Raw genomic sequence first — 12,999 nt, 5'->3', positions numbered from 1 at the left:
AAATATAATATTGAATTAGAAAAGTCAAAACCCTATTACTACTATATATTCATAGTTTTTGGTAAATATATTATTGTTCAATTTAATTTTTATGTATTTTTTTGTCAATTGTAAAAGGTAAATAATAATTTATTTTTACAGTATGTTGTTGGACAATCAACCCCCTAAAGGCAATATAAACGGAGAACTTTCGCATTACACAAAGACTATTTGCGATCCGAAAGCAAAAAATTAATTATTAATGTTGTAAAGTTCAGATGTAGTACTTTTAACTGAAGTACTTATCGTTCACTGACAGTACCTAATATAATAAACAGTATTTAAAAAATTTGTTCAAGATTTATTCAACCTTACAAACCAATCTTCCCAAATATGAAAGGATAAAATTTACTGAAAAATTCTGTACTATTTTACAGTAAAAATATCCCAACGTTCGAAGAGAAAAATTCCATAATAAGTAATTTAAAAGAGAAATTTTCTAAGAATTTACAAGAAAAATTTTCCAAGGTTGCAAAGGGAAGATTCCCCAAGATTTCAAAGGGAACAATTCCCAAGGATGCAAAGGGAAAATTCCACAAGATTTTAAAGGGAAATTTCCTCGAGTTTCTTGGGGAAAATTCCCCAAGATTTCAAAGGGAAAATTCCTAAAGTTTTTTGGGGAAAATTCCCCAAGATTATAAAGGGAAAATTCCCCAAGGGTTTAAAGGGAAAATTCCACAAGATTTTAAAGGGAAAATTCCTCTAGTTTTCTTGGGGAAAATTCCCCAAGTTTTCTTGGTGGAAATTTACCTTTTTTGGTTAAAATTGCGTCACCAAGATTTTGGGGAATTTTCCCCAAAAATTTTTTACAGTGTAACTTTTAATCGGAGTTGGTGAAACTGTCCTAAATCCTTAACCGACCAATAATGGACAGTTAAAAGAACTTTAACCATTGATTAACTTTTAATCGGTGTTGGTGAAACTGTCCCTTAGACTACTAGCGCAGTATGTACCAAAAAGCGATTTGATTTGATTTATTGTAAACGAGACTTGTCCTGTCATACATAAGCATTCCTAAAAACTAAAAATCTAAAATTTATACATAATCTTGTAATATACAAGTAAGTTATCAATTTTATACTAAAAAGGATGATCTTACTAAACAACAGCGAAAATTTTCTGAAAGTTTAAATTAACTTGACTGCAACCTTCGGAATCTTTAGTTGCGAAGCTCATGAAACCTGAAGTTGCATGCCCGATGTTATTCAATGTTTGACTGAACATTGCATGAGAGTTGAAGAAATTTTAAACTTTCTTGCAATGTTCAGTCAACTTTCGCGTCAAACATTGAAAAACAGTCGAAATTTAAAGAATTACTACAACTTTAAAGAGCCTCGTTGAAATTACCTTGACTGCAATGTTCGGAATCTTTAGTTATAACTAAAGATTCTGAACATTGCAGTCAAGGTAATTTCAACTTTTAGAAAAGTTTCGATTCTGTTTGGGCAATGATTTCAGTATATTTCTACGTAATAATCCAGTGAATCTAGTAGAATTGTCATCAAAAAAATCTTTGCAATTAAGAAGTTCATTAGCCTATCTACTAAGTCTATTAAATATTGAGTGATAACAGCATTGTTACTTCTGTAATATGATTCATAAAATAATTTACAATTTCTGATTCTTTGAGTATAGAAACTTTTACAATTTAATCTTACAATGATTAAATAATATGCCAGATTAGACTACCACCTGTTCGAAAATATTATTAATTAATATGGACTCTCAATTTGCTGAATAAAGTTGTCATCGTTTTCGAGTTCTTTTTCAATCTTTGCCCAATTGGACAACCATCAGAGCCGCTTCTAAAGGCTACAAAGCAGAATATAAAACCGGAATCGCAAACGTAAACGGAAGAATATGAGTTAGCATCAACTCTTGTCGCTCCTAATCTAAAACGAATCAAATATACACTTATTCGGCCATTTAAAAACTGTTAAGGCTAACACAGAACAAAATTTTTCTTTTCAATTATGATTAAAGGATTCAAATTAATAAGAAATTAATCAAAATTGTTATTTTACTTAAATTTAAATCTAGAAAATTAATATTTGTTTCTTTACCGTATATAATAGTTGGACATGGTAAGGACCAACAGTCCAAAAAAATTGTATTTTAAAAGTAACTGAAAAGTTACTTTTAAGATATACTTAATATTTTTCCAGTGCACGATAGAGCTAAAACTTATACTATTCGCACATCTTTCTGATAGTTCAACAAAAGTTCGTGTCGATGAAAAAAAAGTTATTCTGGAAACACCCTAAACGAACACTAATTCCATAAATTTCAACAGATGATTCATCTTGTCGCAGTCATTCACTTATTTAATGATTCGAGTCTAAAATTGCAAAAAAACGATCAAACAACTATAATTGCCATCAACTAAGAAAATTCAAAAAGCACTTTTTAACGACTGTAAAATTATAGTAAAAGAACCTCCAATTACAACATAATATTGCAAAAAATAAAATATATTCTAATTATACTGAAAAGACATAGGCAATATTAATATTTGTACACATATATACATTTCCTAATGAGGATACCAATTAAGTTATATTTTATATGACAACAATAAAATCAACTTTATTTTCATAAATAAAAAACTGGATTCATTCATTTCTTTATATATATGTATATATATAATTTTATAATTTTATAATAAAAAGAAAATAAAAAATCTGATAGGAGTCGTAAAGTAGTCTTGAAACATGCAAATAATTTGCTGTTTTTATAACCATGTTAGAGGTGACTTAACAAGATTTTATATCTCTTTTTTGTGGGAGGATATGCAAATATTCCAGTTCTTAATAATAATTTTTATTAGTCGCTAAAAGTAAAAATATATAATCAAGTTTAAGATTTTGTGTGTTTTGATCGTTCACCATTTTTTTCTTATTTCAAAAATTCTTCGATTGTGACTATTGTGAACAATTATCTAAAGAAATAGTTCGCTCGTGACATTTGTTTTGAATTTTCCTAGACATTTTTGATTATATTATAATTATATTTTATTAATGAAATATAAAAAAAACCTCTCTTATGCTCTTTCTTCGGATTTGTGCGCGCAATTACCGCACCCATGCGGTTTGCTTTTACATTCATTAAACTTCCCGATTTTCGGAAATTCGTTGCATGAATTTTTTCAAATTTCAACTATGCGGTTATGTAATTAAATTTTTAAATAATTTCACTAATATTAACAATATTTCGTATGAATATCTTAAAGTCTTGTGCAGGACTCGAAAAATTCTTCTTTAAATCTCGATTATTTTTAAATTTTTAATAGTTTTCGAAAAAGTGTTCTTCGACAATTTTCAAATCCCATTTGTTTGCAATATTCAATTTTATACGAAATTTCAATTATTCGTAAATTCTTCAATTAAATAAAAATAAATATTAGAAAATAAAAGCTTAATCAAGAAAGACAAACATATATATACAAGAAGATGAAATTCAACCTTTTGATGAGAAATTGATGGGATATTTTTTTTCCTGACAAAAAAAATATATTTGCGAGAGTTCGGGGAGAGGCGGGGGGGGGGGGGGGGGGTTGAATTACGATGAAGAAGAAATAAAATTACAGTGTGACTATATGTATTGACCAGGACATTGTCTTTTGCTATTATATATATGTGTACTTGGAAAGCATCGCATGGTCACAACCTGCGATACTTAGGCAGGCATGTTTCTCAGTAACGAAGTTACGTTTCGAACGGAAAACGAAGATGGCCGTCGTAATTAAATTTAAGGTACAAAGAGACGTAGTCCATCCGTACCTCCTAGTCGCCCGAACTCCCCCTAGCCGGTTATCAAAGTGAAATTCAGCTATAAAGTGACTCTATAGGGTGTTTCAATATGCCATAACTTCATGTAAGCAATTGCCCAAAGTAAATAAGTTATCGTTCCTTTCTTGGGAATTCACTCCAAACCTCTGGACTCCACCCCTTCTCTCTGCCTCCTACTTTTCCCTCAACTCTCCGAAGAAAAGGGTAAAATCGTTCTTTAACTCAGTTCGTCATGAAAATTTCATTTATGACTCGAAAAATTGCAAATTAAACTAAAGCAAATGAATTGAGAATACAATTTTTGTTCAATTTTAGACTTTCGTATATATTTTTCTGATCAAGAAATAAATTTGCTGTTTCTAAATCAGCGGTGATGGAAACCCTGATTAAAATTAAACCCTGGGTTTAAAGATAAAGACTTCTGATGATTGAATAATGAGTAGAATAATTCACGCTTAAATTTAATTTAATTCAAAAATCAAAAAGAATTTAAATTATTATACATTAATTTATTTAAATATTATTATTTTTTAAGTTTTCCAGGAAAACATTTTTTCCAAAAAAAAAATTTAAAAATATATGCCTAATCTGTTGTTATGAATCCTTCCTCCTTATTAAAAAAATAATAAATTACTATTATAATTGATAATTTAATTTAAAATAAAAAAATTATTCAGCCAAATAATTGTTAAAACTAAATAAATTTAATAAATAATTTTTTTTTTCTTATTCCAGGAAAACATTTTACTGAAATAAATATTCTTTATCTTCTCAGAATAATTGATACATTGTTAAATGTGTAGAATAATTCAAGATTAAATTAAATTTAATTGAAAAATTAAAAAGAATTTAAATTATTACACATTAATTTATTTAAATATTATTATTTTTTAAGTTTCGCCATGAAAACATTTTATCAAAAAAAAAATTTCAAAGATGTAATCTGTAATTATTAATCCTTCCTCCTTATTAAAAAAATAAACAATTACTATTATTAAAGATAACATAATTTAAAATAAAAAAAATTATACTAATAATAATAATGCTAGCAAAGCATTTATAAATTTTGTAAATTTCGATTTTTTATGAAATTCATTTTTCACCCATTTTTTTATTGTTAATAGGCACTTATTTAATAGGCATTTATTGTGAAATTTCTGAAAATAATTAAATTAATCGGTATTATAATTGAAATTATATTTAAAGATCATTTAATTTTTTTAAAGAATTTTATCAAAATTGCTGAAATTTTTCTAGAAATTTTATTATTTATGAAAATAATTGAATTTTTGTGAAGAATTTATCACAAGAATTTTATTATTTTTTGAAAATAATTGAATTCATTCAATTTTTTTGACGAATGTATTTAAAAATTGCATTGAAAGTAATTTAATTTTTATATAGAATTTTTTAATAATATTTTGAGAATAATTGAATTATATTTAGAGAATTTAAAATTCTTGTTGAAATTGAATTTTATGTAAATTTTTGAAAATAATTAAATTATTTCGTGTAATTTTATTTAAATTTGATTAAAAATAATTTAATTCCTGCAAAGAATTTTATTATTTAGAAAATTTATTTAAAGAAATATTGAAAAAAACTTCAAGATTTTTTGAAAACTTTACGAAGGCTGTGTATATATCAAGTAATAATGAAAATATTTTTAAACATTTAAATTATATAAATAAACCATGTTACTGTTCCATTTATTATTTTGCAAATTAAAAAATTTTTTATTTTCAAATATCAACATTAATTTTTGAATAATTTCAGATTAAAAATTTTTTAAATTCGCTTATTAACTTCATAATTAACTATTCTTGTTTATTTATTTTCAAAAATAATAATAAAATTTTTCGCAAGAATTAAATTATTTAAAAAAATTTTTAATGATAAGAATTAAGTTATTTTCAAAAAATTTTAATAAAACATTGTTTGCAAGAATTAAATTATTTAAAACAGTAAAATTCATCTCAGGAATTCAATTATTTTCAAAACAATTTTAATCAAATTTCACGAAAAGATTCAATTATTTAAAAAAATTTGTAATAAAATTCTTGTTAAGAATTAAATTAATTTCAATAATTTTAATAACATTCTTTGGAAGAATTCGATTCGATTTTATAAATAATAATATTTTTTGCGAGAATTCAATATTATTTTCAATACAATTTTAATTAAATTTTCTCGAAAGAATTCAATTATTTGAAAAAAATTTTGATAAAAATCAAATGACTAATTATTTTGAAATTTTTTGATAAAAACTTTGCAAGAATTTAGTAATTTTTAGTGCATTAATTTTTAAAATTCAAAACATTGAAAAAGAAAATTTATTAAAAAAGTTGAGAAGCAAACAAAAACTAATTTTAAACTGCAAACAGATTCAAACACAATAATATTAATTTATTTCTTTAAAATTGTGTTTGAAATTTAATTTCATTTATCATATTTTAGAAAAAATTATATCCAAACTCTGAGGAAATTTTTTTGCTTAGTTTAAAGATTTTTGAAGATAAATAAGAAAAGTTTGAAGATTTGTCGTTTTAATCATCTGGAATCACTGCTGTATAATCGCTAATTATCTATTGACACCAGAACAAAGAAACTACACGCGGGCATTTTTTTAACTAGTATAGTTAATAATATCCCTCGATCGCATTAAAGAACAGTTTTCGATTATTAAAAAAAAAAGTTAGGGTAAAATAACTATTTTAGTAGTATATATGTTCGGGATACTATAGCAGCATATGAATCTATACATATACATGACTCTATAGTGTACCTTATATTGTTGAAAATCACGGTAGAAATTACATATGCAGTGAAAAATTGCGTATTTTCCTGATAGGACGAATGTGCGTATTCTTTTTTTTCTTTTTATTTTTTTTGCCTGTGTGTTTACTCAGCGCGAGTCATAAAAGCGAGCAATATCCTTTCATCAGTGCCCCTGTGGGCGTCGTTATACCAAGGCATATGCACTACCCAATGACTCGTTCTTCGTTTACCATCATTGTTGACGCGGTGCCGTTATAACACACCTTTTACACTTCTAATATCGCGTTTAGCGCCGCGAGAATACAAGACTACTATTACTATATGTATATTCACTATAGACATAAATATAGCCGCGGAAAAAAGAAAAATTCGCACGTGCGTTCAATGTATTGGGCACATATATATATATTTTTGACGAACCGTGCAAATGCACTCTCTTTACGATATTACTATTTCACATTCATTATACAATGATTTATAGAGGGAAAATATTTTTTCAGATTCGTTTTGGTTATACTATACTTCTTCACGAATAAAATGTAGAGTTACTTTTATTTATTTTAGCATATTCGCTAAAAAGACTTATGTGAAAAAATTTCCGGAAGGATTTTTACCGCACAAACTATAAAATTTCTTCTTTTCAATACTGAGATAAAATTTTGAAAAATAAAATAAGTGCAGATAACAGGCTTCACAGTGCCCCTAAAAAGTATTTTAGGGGAAACAGGGGACTGAAAATTAAAAAATAGGGGACTTTTAGGGGACCATAAAAATTGGTTAAATAATAGAAATATAATTTATTTATACAGGATTCCCACAAAAATGTAACTTTATTTTTCCCTGACTTTTCCCTGATTTTCAATTTTCCAAACACAACTTTCACTTTTTTCCTGACTCTAAAGAATATTCTGATTCACTCTCAAAATTATTAGATACTCAAAAAAATGTTCTGTTAAATTTATTTGCAAATTTCTTCAAACGTAAAATTATTCGAAAACGAAGAATTTTATTAACTTTTGAAAATATCTAATTTCTTTTATGGAATTTAATTAAAAGTTTAATGAAATTTATTATATTAAAGAATTTTATAACAATTTTTGAAAATAATTGAAAACTTTTTAAAGAATTTTATTCAATTTTTTTTTTAAAATAATTGAATTCCTGAGAAGAATTTAAATAATAATTTTTGAAAACAACTGAATTCATGAGAAGGATTTTATTAAAATTTTTGAAAATAATTGACTTCTTGAGAAGAATTTTTCAAAAATTTTTGACAATACCTAATTTAATTCTTGAGAAGAAATTTTCCTATCTATTTATAAATTAAGATAATTTAATTCTTGACGAGAATTTTTAAAAAAATTTTGAAAATAATTTAATTTCTGCTAAGTATTTTATTACTTTTTAAAAGAATTGAATATTGTCAAAGAATTTTATTATTTATGAAAATAATTGAATTTTAAAATGAATTTTATTCAAATTCCTGAAAATAATTGAATTTTGTCGACGAATTTTGCTATTCATTTATAAAGATAATTGAAATGTTCACAATTTTTTGTTGATTCTTTAAAAATAATTGAATTTCTGCGAAGAATTTGATTAATTTTGAAAATAATTGAACTTTCTCAAAGAATTTGATTAATTTTAAAAATAATTGAACTTTCTCAACGAATTTTAGTAATTTTGAAAATAATTTAATTTTTGCAAAGTATTTTATTACTTTTCAAAAGAATTGAATATTGTCAAAGAATTTTATTATTTATGAAAATAATTGAATTTTAAAATGAATTTTATTCAAATTCCTGAAAATAATTGAATTTTGTTGACGAATTTTGCTATTCATTTATAAAGATAATTGAAATGTTCACAATTTTTTGTTGATTCTTTAAAAATAATTGAATTTCTGCGAAGAATTTGATTAATTTTGAAAATAATTGAACTTTCTCAAAGAATTTTATTAATTTTGAAAATAATTGAACTTTCTCAAAGAATTTTAGTAATTTTGAAAATAATTTAATTTTTGCAAAGTATTTTATTACTTTTCAAAAGCGAATTGAATTCTTGTGATGAATATTGATATTTATCAAAATAATTGAATTTTGGAAAAGAATTTTATTATAAAATTCCTTAGAATAATTGATTTTATGGGAAGAATTTATGCGATTTTGTTTTTTATCAAGCTGATTGAATTCTTTTGTAAAATTACTTAAAAATTTTTGAAAATAATTGATTTTCTGCGACGAATTAAATGTTCCCGTGTGGAAAATGAAAATTGGTCCTAGCCAGGTCCTACCTATTTTGCCCTGTTAATAGCTTGGTCCTAGGTTGGCAGTGTAGGTTGGACCAACAATGGGTGATGATGCGATTCTAGCCTGGTCCTAACTTGGGAGCCTAGTTAGGACCAGTTTATGGGTCCATTTTAGGACCTAGAAAGGACCATCTCAGACAGTATTTTCTATTTCATTATAATTTTAATTAGTTAATAATATTTGTTAAAGAAATAACCTAAATTATTAATAATAAGTATTAGTTTTAATTAATTATTATTTTTTTCAATTAAGTGATGACCAAAAGCGAATTCATAAATAATGTTAGTATATGTAGAGATTAATATATATTCCTCTAATATATACATTAAAAATTATAAAAAAAATTAGAAATTTGTTAATTAAATTATTTTACAGTATATATAATCATTAAATTGCATACTTATACGAATACAATGCAGAAAAATCGGAATAAACGCAAACCTAAGAAGTAAATAAAATCTAACGCACGCGGGAATCGAACTTACGACCTACGGACTACGAGACTAACGCCCTAACCACTATGCTAATGAAACTAGTTGAGATGAAAATTTTTATTGTCAGTGACTTGTGGACTTGCTTTTGATGATTCAATATAGTAATTATTGACACTAATACACGATAATGAATAAAAAAAATAGTTTAACAACAACAATAATAATAAAATAATATCCAAATATAAAAATTCAAAAATTAATATTTTTATATTATATCAAGAAAAAAAATATCTATACATTTTCGTTAAAAACAGGTTTTTCATTGCTCTCAATCATTTTTAACATTAATTTCTTGGTCTAAAAAAAATATTCGTCTTTTGGACTTGGAAATTTTTCCTAATTAATTAAGCGGGTGATCCACTTTTTAAAAAAATGTCAAAAAAATTTATGTTAAAAACACGTTTTTCATTATTCTAAATCATTTTAAGCATTAATTTTTTGTTGCAAAAAATTTTTTAGACTTGGACTTAAAAAATTTGGCTAATGAAACTAGGAAGCCCAGGTAGGTCCTGGGTTGGACCTGGGTGGGTCAGCCCACATTCGAATTGCAATATCTCTTAGTGTTTAGCACCAACTTAAACGAAACTTAAAATCAGCGAACGAAATTAGAAATATATTTTACTAATGATAATTATATTGCAGTCTGTATCTGTTTAAACTTTAAATAAATAAATAAATTTTGCTGTTTTATTAACTTTTGTAACAAATTACTTAAAAATTTGCAGTTTTTTATCTAACTTCGCGATTATTACACTTGAGTAGTGAAATATGAAGATAATTTATAATTTTAACAATTCAGCATTTGTTTAAACAAAAAATTGTTGTTATTTATTAATTCTTAAGACAATAAAGCGTCTAGACACTTGTAGTCTTTTAAAATTTTGCAATTAACTAATCTGAGTATTTACTTATTGCAAAATTAGAAAAAACTGCTAGTTTCTAGGTTGATTGTGTAAAAAGTTAGTAAATAACAATTATTTGTTTAAACAATTGCTGAATTAATAAATTAATAAATTAACTTTATTTTATAGTATTTGTATAATTTTCTGATTTATGTCAAACAATAAATTGTTTAAACAAATGTGATTATCAATTAATTTTATAAATATTAATTGAGAATATTTATCAATTTTTACATGTTTTTCATGTATCAATTTTGACACTTTATTTTCCTAAAAATTTTTCTAAGTCATAACTGGATCTCCTAGCTAGTACCAAGTTAGGACCAGCCTAGGATATATAAAAAGGGGTTGCCAAGTTAGGTCCAAGCTAGGGCCAATAATCATTTTAGGCATAGCATGGTGATTTCTACACGGGTTATTTATGAAAATATTTGAATTATTGCAAAGAATTCTATTGTTTTATTGAATAATTGAATGTTTCTTAAAATTGAATTCTTTCCTCAAGTTTTAATAAAATTTTTAATAATAATTGCATTTTTCAAGGAATTTATTTAAAATTGTATTAAAAATATTTGAAATTCAGTGATGAAAATAATTGAATTCGTAAATGAAATTTTATTATTTATGAAAATAATTGAATCTTTTCGTAGAATTGTATCAAAAAGTTTTTTCTATAATTAAATCTGTTGATAAATTTTATGAAAATAGTAAATATTGAAAATTATTGAATTGCAAAAAATTTTGAAAATAATTGAACTTTTGCAAAGATTTTTATAAATTTTTGAAAATAATTGAATTTTTGGCGAAAAATTTCGCTATTTGTAAATATAATTGAATTCTTGACGAGATATTGGTGAAAATTTTTTAAAAATAATTGAATTTCTTCGAAGAATTTTATTACTTTTGAAAATAATTGAATTCTTGGGATAAATATTGAAATTTATGAAAATAATTGATTTTTGTAAAGAATTTTATTAAAATTCCTAAAAATTATTGAATTTCTGTGAAGAATTTTGTTATTTATCAAGATAATTGCATTAAAACTTTTGTAATAATAAATAATATTACAAAAAAAAACCAACTTTTAAAAATAATTGAGACTTGACTTCACCAAAATACTAATCTTACAAATTTTATAAATTTCATGAAAATTTTCATCGATAATAAATTTCAAGATTTGAAACTTTCAAAACAAAAGTTTCCAATTGAAAGTTTCAACGGCACTTTGATAAATTTGGTGTGAATTTATCATTAAAAGATAAAAGAAAAAAATAGGGGAAATTTAGGGGGAAATTTTCAAAATAGGGTACGTTTAGGGGCCAAAGTTAAAAAAAGGGGACTTTTAGGGAAATAGGGGACAGACTGTGAAGCCTGAGATAATTAAGTGCCAACTTCAGCTTCATGTCCCAACTAAATCCAATTGAAATTTTCTCCACTAGAAAAATATTTAAAATTTTTCCAAAGCTGCGATAATAAGAACAAAAGTCGGAAATCAATTTTCTTTTTTGCGTAAAATTCCTGACCACGAATATTAGATTTTGTGCGCGAGGAGGTATAGATGGTCGTGTTTTGCGAGAGCGAGGGTGACAAGGCATCGTGCAGACGAGAACACGGAGGTCCGTAAAAGCCGGTAACGTAAAGGGTGGTACCGGTCATAACGTGCGTATTTCTCATATCGCACGTACGTTGATACACTCTTTTTTTCTCTCTCTCTCTCTCTCTCTCTCAATTTTTTCTCTCTACGTGTGTTGCCGAGTGGTTAGTAAGGGTGCGACGAGGGAGAACGAGGCGGGCCATAAATTTTACTGCGTAATATTGTTTAACTGCAAACAGTATACTAACGCCCTTCGCCCTCGCGAAGGGAATGATTTAGACTGGCCACCCTTTGAGTCGTTCAACTTCCGACACCTATATGTGTGCGAAAATCCGCGCTCTTTTTATTCTTTTTTCTCCCGAGAGAAGAGCTCATCTCAACTCTATATTGTAACACTGAAGATGCTCGCGTGACCTTGAGAGGTCGGAGCGTCAAATTCCCCGCAGTCGACAGAAAATTTCTCCCAAAACGAAAGGGACATTACTTTCGCGACCGATGAAACAGCGGGGGAGGAGAGGTCAGTTATATATATATATGAAAAAATACGAGATGAAAAAAAAAAGGATGAACCCGTTTCTGCTTCTCTCTTTGTAGTATATCTATAGCGCGAAGGTTATAAAAATCGCAGGGGCATATCAGACATGATTTCACGTGTGAGATTTTTCCCTCGAGATTAGAAAAAATACACTGGATATTCAGCAATAAAACAGAATTTTAACTCTAATCAGAAAACTTTTTTATATATTTAAATTTTAAATTTAACTTTTATACAAGTCTCGATATTGTTTTACAAACTCATTTTTTTTTCTTTTGAGAAGAAAAACATTAGAATATTTCCGTTTCTTAATATTTTTGCAGAAAAAAAATTATTCGAAAACAATTTCTTTTTTAAATATTGTTTCTTAAAATTTAATTCTTATAAAGAATTAGAATTTTTTACACCTGACATTAAATTCGCTTGCTAGAAACTATAAATTTCTATTAAATAACGAAAAAATCGAATGAAGAAAATTAGACTTCTCTTTTTAACTAATAATAAATTTTTTTTACATCCATCCTCCAAAAAATTGAGATGAAATTCTAAATCAAATAATA

The sequence above is a fragment of the Leptopilina heterotoma genome, unplaced genomic scaffold (genome assembly GCF_015476425.1).
Source record: "Leptopilina heterotoma isolate Lh14 unplaced genomic scaffold, ASM1547642v1 Lhet_114, whole genome shotgun sequence".
In the NCBI taxonomy this organism is placed as follows: domain Eukaryota; kingdom Metazoa; phylum Arthropoda; class Insecta; order Hymenoptera; family Figitidae; genus Leptopilina; species Leptopilina heterotoma.
Note: the sequence above shows the minus strand (reverse complement) of the source record.